The sequence below is a fragment of the Equus quagga genome, chromosome 13 (assembly GCF_021613505.1).
Source record: "Equus quagga isolate Etosha38 chromosome 13, UCLA_HA_Equagga_1.0, whole genome shotgun sequence".
In the NCBI taxonomy this organism is placed as follows: Eukaryota; Metazoa; Chordata; class Mammalia; order Perissodactyla; family Equidae; genus Equus; species Equus quagga.
The window spans coordinates 97,094,219-97,111,616 of record NC_060279.1 but is presented as its reverse complement, the minus strand read 5'-3'; positions in this window follow the sequence as shown (position 1 = coordinate 97,111,616).

The window sequence follows — 17,398 nt, the reverse complement described above, 5'->3', positions numbered from 1 at the left end:
CGTCCCACGTATAAAGTAGAGGAAGTGGGCATGGATGTTAGCTCAGGGCCAGTCTTCCTTGGCCAAAAGGGGAGGATTGGCAGCAGATGTTAGCTCAGGGCTAATCTTCAAAAAAAGAAAGAAAGAAAAAGAAAGAAAAGAAAATGGAAGTGCAAAGGTGAAAACACACAATCAGAGACATCCTGTGTCAGGGTTGGGGCGGGTGGAACAGAGAGGGAAATCTCCCCATTTTAAAGAATAATATTTTTTTATGACCACCCTGTGGGTCATGTATGGCCCATGAGCCACCAGTTCTAATTCTTCCAGTGCAGCTCACGTTGTGTAAAGGGGGGACGGGCGTCCTTGACCTGACTCCTACCTACTTCCTGAGCTTCGGGGGGGGTTCGCGTTCCCGCCGGGGACCCACGAGGATCATCCTCGCCGTGCCTGCTCTGCAGGAGTGTCGGGGGCAGTTCCATGAACCGCTCTGTGTCAAGTCCTTAGACCTGTGCCCAGCACACGGCAAGCAAGCCTGGGCCTCCGGGGAAACGCCGAGCCCTGTGGCCGGTCAGCGGAGGACAGGCAGGTGGCTAGACCTGTTCTTTGCCCGATCTCCCTCCCAGGTCGGGGAGGAAGCCAGACTACATCTCCTCCAACAGGACAGCGAGAAACGCCCAGCACAGAGGCCCTGACAGGACGGGGCGTCAGACCCGAGGGGCTCAAGGCTCCACAGAGAGGGCACGGGCTGCACAGCTCTGTGCTAAAAACCACTGGAACCTACTCGTTAGCGGGGTACGTTGCATGGTGTGTGAGTTATAGTTCAACTAGACTGTTAAAAAGAAAAAAGAACTCTACAAAGGCGGCTCAGGAAGCGACCCGCCAGCTGACACAGGAACCCGGCCCAAACACTGACCTCTCATTCACTCACTCGACAAACATTTTTTACATCTGCTTTGTAATACGTGAGTATTGGAAACAAAAACAAACCCTAACTCGGCCTCCGGGGCTGGGAGCTGGGGAGGGAGAGCTGACGACTCGGGGAAGAGAGCCAGATGAGGCGGTGGAGGAGGGTGTGCCAGCAGGAGGGAGCAGCGTGTCAAAGGCCTGGAGGTAAGGAAGGCAAAGTCCTTTAAATGCCTTGGTTTTTTTTTTCATTTGTCAGTCTCTGTGTTGGACAATGCTGTCCAAAAATGGTGACAATTTTGGTCCCTAAGAAATCCCTGGTCCCTGCCTTCATGGAGCTCCAGTGAGGGACGCAGACATATACTGCCAGACATGACAATGTGTGCTGGGGTGGGCGAGGGGCGCAGGGAGAGGGGTCCAGGTGGGATGGGGGGCCCAGGTAGAGGGGTCAGGGCCCGGATGGGGGGCCCAGGAAGAGGGGTCAGGGTGGGATGGGGGGCCAGGTAGAGGGGCAGGGATGGGGAAGGTCAGAGGCTGTGAGTGCCCAGAGGAGGCACCTGACCCAGTCTGAGAGAATGTCAGGGAACACCTGCTGGAGGAAGAGAGAGTTTCGATCTGTTTTGGGTTCTAGATCTCTTTGAGAATCTCCTGAAAGCTCTGAACGTTCACAGAAGAAAAACACACAAGCAAACGTTGTAGGCAATTCCCGAATATTCCCATTCCAGGAAGCCCCTGTGCCTGGGAAGCCCCTGAGCATCCCATTCTCCCCAACAACCACCCTGCTGTATAAATGTCCCACCAGGGGCCAGCCCGGTGGTGCAGCGGTTAAGTGCGCACCTTCCGCTTTGGCAGCCCGGGGTTCGCCGGTTCGGATCCTGGGTGCGGACATGGCACTGCTGGGCAAAAAGCCATGCTGTGGCAGGCGTTCCACATACAGAGCAGAGGAAGATGGGTACGGATGTTAGCTCAGGGCCAGTCTTCCCCAGCAAAAAGAGGAGGAGGATTGACAGTAGTTAGCTCAGGGCTAATCTTTCTCAAAAATAAATAATAAAATAAATGTCCCCATTCCCAGCAATGGCAATGGGGACAGGGTTGGCCAAGTGCTGGGAAGCTGGGAAGCTTTGTCAAATTCCAGCGTCCTGTGGACCAGGGCATGAGGTCTGAGATGTCCAAGCATCCCTCTCACCCCCTGCAGGGCCTGGAGGGCGTGCCAAGGATCCAGCATTTATCCTGTCTACACCCCCCCCCACTGATCCCCAGCGCAGCCCCGGCGCTGTGGGGGTCCTTGGCACCGGCCGGGACCAACGCGTTCTCCTCTGGAATGTCCAGAGGACATGAGGGGAAAAAGTCCAGGCCGTCGCCGCGCTCGAGGGACAAGAGCCGCAGCGCCCCCTGACGGTCACCGCCCGCCGGCGCATCCCAAGCCGCCCGCGCCCCCTAATGGCCAATGCTCATACAGTCATCATCAGCCATCACCCACCTCCAGTGCCAGGCCGTGGTCCGCAGACTGGGATCCTCCTTGTCGCCATCGTCATCATCATCATCATCATAGCTAATACGTAAATAGCGCTTCCTATGTGGCAAGCACTATGCTGCTTTATATTTATCTATCTAGACAGATAGATAGATAGATCACCTCATTTAATTCGCACACCAGACCTAAGAAATAGGTACTAATCATCTCCATTTTCCTCATCTGAAGCACAGAGAGGTAAGAAAACTTACCCAAGATCACACACCTACTAAGTGGCAGAGTCTGGATCGAATCTAGGCAGCCTGGGCCCAGAGTCCATCTTCTGAACCATTCAAAACTAAGCATGAAGTGAAATAACCTGATGGTTGGGGATTGCTTTAATCCTACAGAACATCTGAGTGTCAAAGCGGAAAGAACTTAGGTGCCTGGGTCCCCACACTGCCAGCCTGGAACATTTCACCCTTGGCGTATTATGTGCGAATAAACTTCTTTTTTATTTGAGTCATTTTTTATTTTTTATTTTGAAGTCTCTTTGTTACAGCGACTTAGCTCATATCCTAAAAGGAGGGCATCAGAATCCCCTGGAGGGCTCATTAAAAGACAGATTGCGGGGCTGGCCCCGTGGCCGAGTGGTTAAGTTCGCGCGCTCGGCTGCAGGTGGCCCAGTGTTTCTTTGGTTCGAATCCTGGGCGCAGACATGGCACTGCTCATGAAACCACGCTGAGGCAGCATCCCACATGCCACAACTAGAAGGACCCACAACGAAGAATATACAACTATGTACCGGGGAGCTTTGGGGAGAAAAAGGAAAAATAAAATCTTTAAAAAAAAAAAAAAAAAGACAGATTGCTGAGCGCCCCTCCCAGTAAGTCTGCAGTAGGAACTGAGCATTTGTACTTCAGATAAGTTCCCAGGGGCTGCTGCTGCTGCTGCTGCCGATCCAGGAGCCACACTCTGAGAACCATTGCCCAAAATAACGCAGGTCCTTACGTGTGCTGTTTTGTGTGCCCAACACTCACTCTCTCTCTTTGGGAGAACTGTCTCCATGCAGCTGAGCCCCCCAGAAGACTCCAGGATTGGCCAATGAGTGAATCCCTTCCGCCTGGCCTTTGTAATTGGTTCAGGGAGGGGCGTGTCCCTGAAGCTGGACCAATGAGAGCCAGCCCTGGGACTACGCCTGGACTGTTGGGGCCCCGCCTCCTAGGCTAGCTGTGCTGGAGGGGCATAGGCCTGGAACACTGGGGGCTTCCACGGGGGAGGAGCTGGTCTGAAAACAAAGCCAACACAGGGGGAAGCAGGGCTGGGAGATCAACAGAGAGACGGTACCTGACATACGTCATCTGTGCCTCTGGGTCCAGCCAATCCCTAAATTCATCAACTCTATCAGCAAATTCCATCAACTCCACCTATGAAAGGTGGCCATCTCATATTGGAGGAAAAGCGACGCTATAAATTAGAACATCACTGAGTCAATGACAAAACTGGACGACAATAAGTAGATTAGGAAAATTTTGTGTATTAACGTTAAATTTACTAAAGTTAGTTATTGTACTGTGGCTGTGTAAGAGAATATCCCTATTCTTAGGAAATACACACTGAAGTATTTAGGAGTGAAGGGTCATGGTGTGTGCAGCTTAACCTCAAATGGTGCAGAAAGAAACCCACAAAACCACATGCTAGAGAGACAGAGCAAACAATAAAGTGAATAGAGCAACAATGTTAACATCAGTGAACGAGTAAAAAGTATATGAGTGTTCTTTGTACTGTTCCTAGTCTTGCAACTCCTTTGTAAATTTGTAATTATCTCCAAATAAAAAGTGAAAAAATATGTTTTAAAATGAGAGATCCGAAATCGTGGACAGCAACATAATATAAATAGCCCTGGGAGATAAAGATAAGGGACTCTGTGATCCCGGTAGTGTTTGGTACAACGATGCGACTCTTGATGAAACTTCAGACCTGAGTTTTCAAAGTGTGCATGGAGGGGCCGGCCCGCTGGTACAGTAGTTAAGTTTGCGCGCTCCGCTTTGGCAGCTGGGGGTTCGCGGGTTCAGATCTGGGTCTCCGACCTACACACCGCTCACCAAGCCATGCTATGGTGGTGTCCCACATACAAAATAGGGGAAGATTGGCCCAGATGTTAGCTCAGGACCAATCTTCCTCACCAAAAAAAAAGTGTGCATGGTAAAATTCCAAGGATCACTATTAATAGAATAGAAATGGTGCACTCATTCCAAACTAGCAGAGGGATTGAGAAAACATAAAACCAAACCAAAGAAAAAATGTAGCCATTTCAAAGATGCCTAAATGAGAGTGGAGGAGAAGTTTAGAAAAAAGGGGACAAGAGAGTCACAGAGTAAGACAGCAGATGTAGATAAAATATATCACTAATCACATAGTCAAAAGGTGTGTTCTGAGTCTCCACACTTCTTGCTGCCTCGCCTGCTTCCACCCAGGTCTCACCCTTCTCTCTGGGCTTCCTGTCCACTGCTGCCCCCGGGGGTCTCTTTCCTCAGCATAGAGGGACTCTGGACACCCAAGTCCTCGTAAGACTCTGCACCATCTGCTTCTTGTTCCCCCTCGGACCTTGTGTCTGCCCGCCACTCCCTGCCCCCATGGCCTGGCTCGCTCCTCTCCAGCCACATGGATCTCCTTGTTGTTGCTCTAAAATACCAGACATGTTCTCACCTCAGGACCTTTGCACTGGCTGTGCCCTTTGCCTGGGGGACTCTTTCCACTTGGCTCACCGCCCACCACCAACAGAGAATGGATAAATAAACCGGGTACACTCACACGGCCGAATCACACGGCTGCATGCAGATAACCCATAAGGACACACGGTTACAAGAACAAATCTCGCCCTCTGTGGAGGGGAAAAGCCAGACGCTAAAGATGACATATGCTCTGATTCCACTTACATACAATTCAAGACAGGAAGTCTGTGCAATCGGAAGTCAGAATGATGGCGACCTTGAGGGGAGAGAAGATGGATTGAAAGCAGCCGCAGAGAGCTTCTGAGAGGCTGGAAACGTTTCTTGGTCTGGGCGCTGGCGACACGTGTGTTCAGTTGGTGAAAATTCGCCCCGGGGCGCACTTACGGTTTGTAGCGTTTTGCATGTGTGCCTACTTCAATAAACAGTTAAAACAACAACAACAACAACAACAAAAAGACACGAAATGAACCTTCTTGTCCCCAGCTTAAGAAACAGGGCATTTGTGGCTGGCCCAATGGTGTAGTGGTTAAGTTCGCACACTCTGCTTTGGTGGCCAAGGGTTGGTGGGTTCAGATCCTGGGCGCGGACCTACCCATGGCTCATCCAGCCATGCTGTGGCAGCATCCCACATAGAAGAACTAGAATGACTTACAACTGGGGTATACAACTAGGTCTTGGGGCTTTGGGGAGAAAAAGAAAACAAAGAAGAGGAGTGGCAACAGATGTTAGCTCAGGGCCAATCTTCCTCACCAAAAAAAAAAAAAAAAAAAAAAACAAACCTGTTCCTGTAACTTTAAAAAAAAAAAAAGAAGGAAAGAAACAAGGCATTCCCAGCCCTCAGGCCACTCTCTCCCCTCACAATGAGCTTTTGTAACCTGAGTTCCTTTCCCCAGTTTAACCAGCAGAGCAGGAGCAGTGGGCTCTGAGCGAGTTGGGAGTGGGGAGGCGGGCCACTGACAGACGGACTTCCCGACGGAGCCAGGGCAGGGGGAGGTGATGTTTCTGCGATGCTCTTGCCCTAAATTCTGAGGGAGGGTGGGGGGAGCTTTGCAGGGCGCCCCCAAGTATTCAGGGCCCAGCGAGCCCTCTTGCAAAGCAGCCTCGGAAACGCAACCTGCTGGCGTGCTGCTCCCGCACCGTCTCTCTCCCTGTCTCTCTGGCTCTGCGACTCTCTCCCTCCCTCCCTCCCACCTCTCTCTCCTCAAGGAGAAAAAACTCGCAGTTATTTACATAAAGGTTTATTACATCAGATTTTAACCAAAGGATCCAAATTCAAACCTTCAATCTTTCAATAAACTTTGAATAAATAGTAGTGCTTTTTTTTTTTTACTTTGTACTGTAATATTTATTTTTTAATTCTTTTTTGCTGGCATGAATTTATATAGATGAGGCTCAAGACAAGAAAATGTTCCCCGCCTGCATTTCTTTTCTGGCCATTAGTACTGTTCGCTTCCTTTCCTGATGTTACTGGAAATAATTGTGTCATACAGGGAATGGAGGTGCCTGGCAGGGCTCTGTGACATCCCGAGGGATACGGGAGCGCGTGGCGAGATTTAGGAAGTCCCCTTAGATGGCTGAGGGGGCTGGGTCCCAGAGGACGCATGGCAGGGCTAAAGGCCAGGCAGGGACCCAGGTGGGACAGACCCTGGGGACTCTGGGCTGGGGAGGGGGTGAATTCCAGTGGCAATGGAGGTAGAAACCACAGAACTTGGTGCCCTGTTGGCTGAAGGGGAGGGAGGGGACAAGGAGCCCTGGCTGCTGTGTTAGGCCTGGTGCCTGGACAAGCAGATGACTCAGCCTGGGGGCTGTAAAGAAAGAAGGATGGGCAGGTCAGACGAACCGTAGCTGTGACTGGGAGCATCCTGGGTCCCCTTCCTAACGCCATAGGCCCTCACCACCCAGCTGACAGATGAGGAAACTGAGGCTCAGAGAGAAGAAGGCCCCAAGCTGGAGAGCGGGACTGGAGCCCAGGTCTTCTGCCTAACCCTGTGCTTTGAAATCTTCTTTTTTTGTGAGGAAGACTGTCCCTGAGCTAACGTCTGTGCCAGTCTTCCTCTATTTTGTAGGTGGGACGCTGCCACAGCATGGTCAGTGGTGTAGGTCCATGCTTTGGATCCAAACCCACAAACCCTGGGCCACTGAAGCGGAGTGCCTGAACTTAACCACTATGCCACTGGGCTGGCCCTGTGCTTTGAAATCTTAAGTAACTTTGGGGGCTGGCCCCACGGCTGAGTGGTTAAGTTCTCATGCTCCGCTTCAATGGCCCAGGGTTCACTGGTTCAGATCCTGGGTGTGGACCTACACGCTGCTCATCAAGCCATGCTGTGGCAGCATCCCACATGGAAGAACTAGAATGACTTACAACTGGGTTATACAACTAGGTACTGGGGCTTTGAGGAGGGGAAAAAAAAAAGAAAACAAAGAGGAAGACTGGCAACAGATGTTAGCTCAGGGCCAATCTTCCTCGCCAAAAAAAAAAAAAAAAGCGCATATCTTAAGTAACTTCAGGGCTTAAACTGCCTCTGAGTATTGCTTTTTCTCCCACTAGAAAAATAAATACAGATATATAAAAACCAAATACACTGAACTACAAAGCCTGAGGGAGTTTTTGAAGCGATAAACTGCCATGAATTCTGCCTGTGGTGGTGGTTACACAACTCTGTGCATTTGTCAAAACTCATGGAGCTCACAGTGCACACACACACCCATGGCTTTCACTGTTTGTAAATAAGAATATTAATAAACCAAAAACAAATACGATGAATGTACTTCGTCTGGATCCCAATTCAATCAGAACAACTGTAAAAAGATGTTTTTGAGACAGTTGAGGCAAATTTGAATACGGACTGGATATTAGATGATATTAAGGAATTTGTTAATTATGTTCGATGTGATAAAGCATTGTAGTTATGTAAGGAAGTGCATCCCCCACCTTTTTTGAGATGCTCCTTGTAGTACTGAAGAAGGAACATCCCTTGTATATATTTTTTAACTATTCAAAAAAAATGGGGAGGGGAAGAAGATGAAATGGCAAAATGTTGATGGTTCATAAAGCTGTGTGATGGGCCCACGGGGGTCCACTCTGCCTTTTGTATCTGTTTGGAGATGTTTATGATCTAAGTTAAAATTTTGGAAGATGAAATTAAAAAAGAAGAGTTTGTTGTTCCTTAAGCACAATTTGGAAAATACAGAAAACTAGAAAGACACAGAGACCTCTCCTTCTGCCGGCCCCACATCACAGCGGTAGTTAACATTTTGATGCATTTCCATTCAGCCTTTTCTATTTTATTTGGGCTTTTAAAAATGTGTGTGTGTGAGTGTGTGTGTGTGAGTGTGTGTGTCTTACATAACTGTGTGAGCAAATTGTTTATACAGTCCTGCTTTTTCCCTTCTTAAAACGTAAGCTGTTCCCCTGTTAAAACATCTTTGTGTAAACACAATCTCTAATGTTTGCACGATGTTTACTCAACCGGGCAGTGTTGCCAGACATTGAAGCTGTTTCCAGTTTCCTCCCATTATAAATAATGTCGCGATGCACATCCTTGAGCGTCCCAGAGGCAGGATTCCTGGGCCAAAGGGTGCGGATCTTTTGGCAGCTCACGCTCAAAATCTCCGTAGTTTCTGCCTGACTCGCAGCTGAAATGACCTCATTCGATTAAAGTGACATTTCACTGCTATTTGTTATTTCCTAAAGGTTTGATTCATGAGAGCATGCCTTTTTTTTTTTCCCCCAGTTGCAGGAAACAGAAATCCATTCACACTAGCCCATGTCAAAACCCGGTTGTATCACTCCATAAGGAAAGCTAATATTCTGCTTGGACAATCTATCTTGCTATGGAGATTGTTGAGATACTAAAAGGTTTCTGTACTGGCTGGTAGGTTATGCTGCCTCGAGGCCGGCAAACGTCCCTCATCATGACCACTCCAGCTGCCCTGGTGCCTCCCCCAGGACTTTCCACAATGCAAGAAAAGTGTTCATGTCGGGCGCAGCCATGAACCATTCTGATTGCTCAGCGCCCCAAGTACTGGTTGTTAAATATTTTTACTAGTCTCCGACGCAAGTAACAGAAAAGCTGACTCAAACGGCCTAAACTGTAAAGGGAATTTGTAACTGGAAAATCCACACTAGCTGGCTTCAACTAAAGTTGACACCACAGCTCAGCAACGTCATCGAGGACTCCGTTTCTTTTCACCCCTCTGTCCCATCTTCTCCAGTGGCAGCTCCCAAGACGGCTGTGAGCAGCCTTGCGGCCCCATGGAGCTGTATTCACATCCCGCAGGTAAAGGTGAGCACCTGGGTCTCACATCTCTCGGTCAAAGTAATGAGGCTGATTCTGATTGGCTAGCTGAGGTCACATGCCCAAGCCAGAGCCAATCACTGTGGCCTTGGTGGGGGGGGGGGGGGGTGGACCCGGATGCCCTGATTGGCTGAGCCAAGTCACATGTTCCTCCCTGCTCACGTGAGCGGTTAACGCCGGCTGCTGAAACCCCGACCAGGGTTCAAATTTCCATTTTTAGCCAATTCCTGCTGTCTTCGCTTCCGTGATTCCCATTTGTGAAACGGAGATAATAATGACGCTTGCCTCCTAGGGTGATGTGAGGAATAAATGAGTTGGTTAATGCCACTTAGAATGGGTCTCCTAGATAGAAAGCACCTAAAGGTTAGCTGCTGTTAGTGTCATTCTATGATCATTCTCAGCTCTCCAGGCTGCAGTGCTCTGCAAGCCCCTTATTCCTGCTCTCCACCCTCTTTCTAGTTACTATTGCTGAGTAACAACTCGCTCCAAAACACAGTGGCTTCAAACAACAACCGTCAGCCTATTCTCTCTCATCACGTCTGTGCTCAGATTTTTGGGAAGGGTCCAGCCGGGCAGTTCTGGCCTGGGATCTCATATGGTGCAATCAGCTGGTGGCTGAAGCTGCGACAGTGGAGCAGCTAGGGGTCCGGTGGACATCTCTGTCTCTCCTGTAGGCTCAGGCCTTCTTCATGTAGCCTCTCCGCGTGGGCTGGTTTGGGCCTCTTCCAATCATGGTGGCCGCAGGGCAGTCAGACCTCTTGCATGGCAGCTCTGGCCTCCAGCGCCAGTGTTTCCCAAAGGGGGCAGAGGCGACCTCACCTCTTCTGATCTAGCCTAGGGAATCATCCAACATCACTTCGGCCACATACTACTGGTCACAAGCATCTCGCAAGCTTGCCCGGATCCAAAGAGAGGGGCACACAAACCCCACTTTGCAATGGGAGGCGGGGTTCAAGGTTCTAGAAAAATATGTGGATGGGAAACGTCAACTTTAAAGCAAAGTCGCCCGTTATTTTACCTCAAAATGAGTTTATTCGTGAATAGCCAAAAGAATCACAATTGGGGCTCTGCACGCTATGTCGAACCATAGTCAAAGCCAGAAAACAAAGGAGGGGAGCTGCGTTTATACAGAAAAAGGGGGAGTAGGGAGGGGCTGTTCTGAAGGAAAATCCATTGGGGGAAAAGTAACAGTTCCCGGCGGCCTCGGCTCCTCATTGGCTGGGCTGCGGTGTTTCTCGTTGGCTGAGCTGTGGTGTTTCTCATTGGCTGAGCTGCGGTGTTTCTCATTGGCTGGGCTGAGGTGTTTCTCGTTGGCTGAGCTGTGGTGTTTCTCGTTGGCTGAGCTGCGGTGTTTCTCATTGGCTGAGCTGAGGTGTTTCTCGTTGGCTGGGCTGTGGTGTTTCTCATTGGCTGGGCTGCGGTGTTTCTCATTGGCTGAGCTGCAGCGCTTCTCATTGGCTGAGCTGCAGCACTTCTCATTGGCTGAGCTGTGGCGTTTCTCATTGGCTGAGCTGCGGCGTTTCTCATTGGCTGAGCAGCAGCACTTCTCATTGGCTGAGCTGTGGCATTTCTCATTGGCTGAGCTGTGGCGTTTCTCATTGGCTGAGCTGCAGCACTTCTCATTGGCTGGGCTGTTGCTGGGTGGGGAGAGAAATCTTCCTTCAGTGAAAAGTGGTTTTACGGCCTGTGGAAGATGCAAGGGTAAATCTTTTCCTATTTGGTGTAATCGGTGATGTGTGATAGGGCGTGAGAGTTCCCTCTCCAGGCCTTCCCGACTCCAATTTAGTTAAGGTTTCTTTTATTAATTTCCACAGAAACGTTTCTGCAGCCGTCTTTGGAAATTACCGCCTGTCTCTCTGGGACTAACTTAAGACCTGCCCCTGTACAGTCAGTGCCCAATACCATCCGCCGGGGGCACAGCCTCCAAGTCCCAATTCTACGTGGAAATAGTTTATGGAGACGTCTCAATTCCTTGGGATGGAAAACAGGATCGTTTTTTGCTTTTTAGTAACTGCGCCCACCTGCTATCTATGTGAATTTCCTTTTTCCCCGCTGGTTAAAGGCTACGGGGAATCTTAATGACAGTTTCACCAGATTCTCTAAGGTTTCTGTCATTTTCATTTATTTTTAAACAGTGTTGGATACTAGATCCTTTTATGGAGTGATTGCTCCTGTTTGCTAGGTGTGATAACGGTATTGTGGTTCTGTAAGAGGAATGGCCTCATTCTTAGTGGATACACGTTGGCGTATTTAGAAGCCAAGACTCAGAATGACTCAGCAAATAGTCTCGTGTGCGAGCAGGTGTGGGTATTCAGAGAGAGAGAAAACCAACAGCATGAAATGTCAACAACTGCTGATTCTAGGTGGAGGGTCTGTGGAGGGTAATTGCACTGTTCTTTCAACTTTCCCATAGATTTAAATTTTTTTCATAACAAATATTTGAGATGTCACCTTAAAAAGCAAATTTGCCTGTTATTTGATCTGAAAATGAGTTTATTCTGGAATAAACAAAAGAAGTGCAATTCAGGATGTGCATGCTATGGCAAATCACAGGCAAATCTGGAAAAGAAAGGCCGGGAGCTGCTTGTGTAGAGAAAAAGGGAGCATAGGGAGGGGCTGTTCTGAAGGAAAATCCACGGGGGGAGCTAACAGCTCAGGGCTTCAGGGCCTCTCATTGGCAGGGCTGTCGCCCGGGTGGGGAGGGAAATCTTCCTTTAGTAGTAAAGCAGCTTTACTTTTGGTCCAAGATGCAAGTGTCTGCCTCTTTCTGTTTGGTGTTATTGACGACGTGTGACAGGATGTAACAGCTCCCCCTGCAGGCCTGCCCGACTCCAGTTTAGTTGTTTTCTTTGATTAATTCCCACAGGTGGAAAAAAACTGGCTGAAACCTGATTTAAAGGGAAAGGCCCGGGGCGGCCCGGTGGCACAGGGGTTGGGTTTGCACGTTCCGCTTCTCGGTGGCCCGGGGTTCACTGGTTCGAGTCCCGAGTGTGGACATGGCACAGCTTGGCAAGCCATGCTGTGGTTGGCATCCCACATGTAACGTAGAGGAAGATGGGCATGGATGTTAGCTCAGGGCCAGTCTTCCTCAGCAAAAAGAGGAGGATTGGCAGTAGTTAGCTCAGGGCTAATCTTCCTCAAAAAAAAAGAAAAAAAAGGGAAAGGCTCAGGTTCTCTTGAGAACTCTACTCTCTCATTTCCCCCAAAACAGACTGGCACTTCTTTCCTCCTCTTCCTCCTTTTCTGGGGAGATGATAGAAGCTGGACCAGCCCTGTGTCCTCCCAGTGAGTTCTTTGGGTAGGTGGCTGGTTCCAATCACAGTGACCTTGAACTTAGGCTGTGGGGGTAGTTAGCTGCTTTTGTCCCCAGCTTTGGGCCTGGTAGCAATTCTGGAGGTCCTGGAATAATCCAACTCAGCATCTTTTTACAGAAGTCAGAAGAACAGAGACTCCACTTGGCTTTCAGCAGCTGATGGCTATGATTCTCGCCTAGGGACAGTGCCTTTGGAAACATGTGTGATGTTCTGTGACTGTCACAGTGACTTGGGAAAGAGTTGCTGTGGGCAGCTGTATTGAAACTTTCTGATGTCAAGACCCTTTTATACTCTGGGTTTTTGTTTTTTGTTTTGGTTTTTTTTTTTTTTTTTTTTGCAGGAGAAGATTTGCCCTAAGCTAACATCTGTTGCCAATCTTCCTCCTTTTTTCTTCCTGTTTCCCCCAAAGCCCCAGTACACAGTTGTGTATAGCTGTGAATTCTTCTGGTTCTTTAACACGGCTACTGACAGACGAGTGGTGTGGTTCTGTGCCCGGGAACCAAACCTGGGTCACCGAGTCAGAGCACACGGAACTTTAACCACTAGGCCATCAGGGCTGGCTCTCTTTTACACTCTTAGACGTACTGACCCCAAAGAGCTTTTATTGATGTGGGCTATAACTATTGATTTTTACCGTAGTAGAACTTAAAACTGATAATTTTGAAATACAAGCATCCGCAAGCACACATTCCATTAGCTGGCAGAACAATGATGTCATTGCACGTCGTGGAGCCTCTAGAAGACTCCACTGTACGCTCATAAGAGAATGAGAACGAAACAGGCAAAAAACATCCTGGTACTATGAAAATAGTTTTAACTTTGTGGACAAAAGTTCTCAGGGACTCCCAGGGGGCCCTGGACCAAACTCCGAGACCTGCTCTAAAGGCACGTATAAGCCTGGAATGGCCAAGCAGGCGAATGTGCTGCAGTGGGTGGGACGATGCAGCCCCAAATGTCAGAAGTGCCCCTTTGGATGGACTGGTGTCCCTTTGGTCCAGTTATCTGCGGCCTGGAGGGGTCCCTTGTGTACAAGCAGGGCTGCAGAGGGGGTGTGGTGGGGAGGCATCTCAACTACGGTGTTCAACTTGGTACCAAATACTGGGAGCCTCAGACATACATAGAAACTCTGGAGCTATCGCCTGGGTTCGAATCCCCACTCCATCACTTGCTAGCTGTGTGACTTTGGGCAAGTTCTTTAACCACTCTGTGGCTCTGTTTCTCATGAGGAAAATGGAGACAATAATAGTATCTACCTCCCAGGGTTGTCATAAGAGTTAGCTTGGCACATAGTCCGTGTTACGTGAGTGTTTACTCTGAGTATTCCTGTTGCTCAGTCACCGTTCCCATCCAAGGGGGCATCGATGGTAAGATGGACCCTTACTCCAAATCACCAAGAGAGAAAAAAGCTGCCAGTTGAACTATGACACACGATTATTATAAGAAGCATCCTGATTTCAGAGCTGTTAAAATATGGGAGAGGGGCTGGCCCCGTGGCGGTTGAGTTCATGTGCTCTGCTTTGGCGGCCGGGGGTTCACCGGTTTGGATCCCGGGCATGGACCTATGCACCATTTATCAAGCCATGCTGAGGCAGTGTCCCACGTATAAAGTGAAGGAAGATGGGCACGGATGTTCGCTCAGGGCCAGTCTTCCTCAGCAAAAGGAGGAGGATTGGCGGCAGATGTTGGCTCAGGGCTAATCTTCCTCAAAAAAAAAAAAAAAAAAAAGGGAGAGAAGGGGAGTTGATAAAATACAGTTATTATGTACATACATCTGCAGAAGAATTTAACAAGGAGAGTGTCCATCACAGCACCGCTTATGGTGGCAAATCGTCCTAACCCCCCAATCATAGATCAATCACGCAAGTCATGGGACAGCCACGAAACGTGAAGGAAGGAGTTTTCAAAGGCCGTTCCAAATTCCTGGGGCTCCTCACAAGGGAATCTCTCTCTTTCTGTTTCATTTTCTTTCTCATCTCTGTCTTTCTCATTCTCTCTCTCTCCTATGTGTGCACATAAAGTAAATAAAAGGCAAAACTCTTCTACAGACAAAAATCTCTGGGAAATGTGCGCTGACCCAGTCTAGTGCCTGCTGGCCCAACTGCCCAGAGGATGGAACGTGTGCCCCAGGCTAACCCCCTCGCCACACGCCTCTGCCATCCGTCGCCCGGCTGGAGCCAGCGTGAGCAGATGCACCCGGAGGGTACTTGTCCTCATCTCCTGTCTGTGTGTCTTCCACAAATACAGCCCTGCTGTCCCCTGTGCCCCGACCTAGCCCAGCCCGCTCCTCGGAGTTCCAGCCCCGCCTTCCAAGTCCTTGGGGACGAACCTATTTGGGGATGTCAGGCAAGTCTCACTGCTAAGCCGGATCCTTGTATTCAGTTCTCTCTGTTGAAACACCTTGTGTGGTTTCTGTTTTCTTGACAAGCCTCTGACGGACACTGAGGATGTCTTTCCTAAGCTGTCCGTTCTCCCCTTCGCGCCTGTCCCCTCCCCCACCACAGTCGTCCCAACCTCAGATCAGAGCTTCTCTCCCCACCCAGTAGCTCCAGCCAGGAACCTGGGTGATGGAGGGCACCTTCCTCTCCTCACTCCACAGATCCCACCCATCCACTAGTCTTGCTTGTCTCCAAAAGAGGTGCTTCCCCCCCTCCAACTTTCTTTCTTTTTTTTTTTAAGGAAGATTGACCTTGAACTAATATTTGCCACCAATCCTCCTCTTTTTGCTGAGGAAGACTGGCCCTGAGCTCACATCTGTGCCCATCTTCCTCTATTTTATATGTGGGACGCCTGCCACAGCGTGGTTTGATGAGCGGTGTGTAGGTCCGGGCCCAGGATCCCAACCGGCGAACCCTGGGCCAACGAAGCAGAACGCGCTAACTTAACTGCTACCCTAGGGGGCCGGCACCTCCCTCCAACTTTTAATTTTGAAAATTTCTAAACATGCACAAGAATTGCAAGAAAAGTACAAGGGCCGTCCTTCCACCCTTGATAGGGATTCACCGGTTTTAACAATCAGCCCTCTCTCTGTCTTTATATATCTGTCTCTATCTATTGATAGATATGTATATAGATATTGATAGATAAATAAAGAGAGTGAGATGACTGTTAAAAACTGGTGAATAGATAGATAGATAGATATCTATAGCTAGAGATATAAATGGGAAGAGAGAGATTCATTTGCGAATTGAGTCCTTTTGTGACATGTCACCCCTGATATTTCAGCAGACACCTCCCAAGAACAAGGACATTCTCCTACGCCGCCACAGTGCCATTATCCCACCTGGAAACTTTGACACTCATGCAGTATACAGGCCTTATACAAACTTCCTTGACTGACCTGCTGATGTCCTCCACTTAACATACCTTGATTTTCTCTCCTGATCACAGCTCGATGCATGCTCTCTCCCTCCTCTTTGCTCCTGCCCCCGACCAGCTCATCAGCACCTCTCACTCCAGCTCCCTGCCTCCCTGCCGGCCACCCCATCGCCCATTCTCCTCTCAGCAGTCAGAGTGAACCTTTGTAAAACCTCAATCAGATCATGTCACTCCCCTGCGGAAAATCACCCGCGGCTCCCCATCCTTCTTAGACCAGAAGGCAAACACTTACTGTGGCTTCCACGGCCCTATGGATCCGGCTGTCTGGACGCTCTCACCACCTCTCCAACTGCCTTTCCCAGCCCTCCAACCTGCTTGTTCCCACCTCGGGGCCTTTGCCCTGGCTGTTCCCCTCTGTCAGCAACACTGTTCCCTCAGTTGTGGGCATGACTTCCTCACGTCAGTCAGCTCTCTGATCAAATATTTCCTTCTCAGAGAGGAGCTCTCTGACCACCCTGTTGAAAATCACATCCCATCACTTGCTGTGCTCTCCACTGCTTTATTTTCTTCATAATACTTTTTCACAACCAGCCATTAAATCACATATCTACTTCTTTCTTTATTTTTTTAATCCTCTCATTAGAATGTCAGCTGCAGCCAAGCAGGATTTTTGCCTTTTCTCTTTCCCACCGCTGTATCCCTGGGGCCTAGCATAGTACCCGCTCACGCAAGGTGCCCGGGACTTATTTTTGAATGAGTGACTGGGTGAGTCATGCATTTTCCCGTTAGCTATCGCCCCAACCAGACTCTGAGGTCCCCGAGGGCAGGGCCTGTGTATGTCCTTGTGTATCCTCAGCCCTCAACACCTGACAGAAGCAAGTATTCTGGAAATGCTTCTAAAATGAAGAAAAGAACAAATAATGGTGGAAAGTAGATCGGTGGTTGCCTGGGGCTGGGAATTGATTGTGAGTGGGCACAAGAGATCTTTAGAGGGTGATGGAAATATCCTAAAATTGGATTGTGGTGCTGGCTGTACGACGCTGTAAAATCACCCCAAATCACTAAGTCACTTAAAACAGGTGAATTTTATGATACGATTATACCCAGTACATGAGCGCTCCCCGGGAGGAGCCCTGCAGGTCATCTGAGCCTGACTCTGTGCACAGCCCTGGGCGATCCTGGGGACACAGTAGTGACCAAGGCAACCCCTGTCCCTGGACCGTGACAGCCCGGAGGGGGCAGGGCCAGGCTGGGGGAAGCATAGGGGACCGTAGGAGCCCAGGGGAGGCTCCCGATCCAGATGCGAGGAGTCAGGGAGAGTTTCCTAGAGGGGCGAACGACTGAGACAGAGCCTGAAGGATAATGTGGCTCATGACTGCGACGCCAATTTTTTTCTTTTTT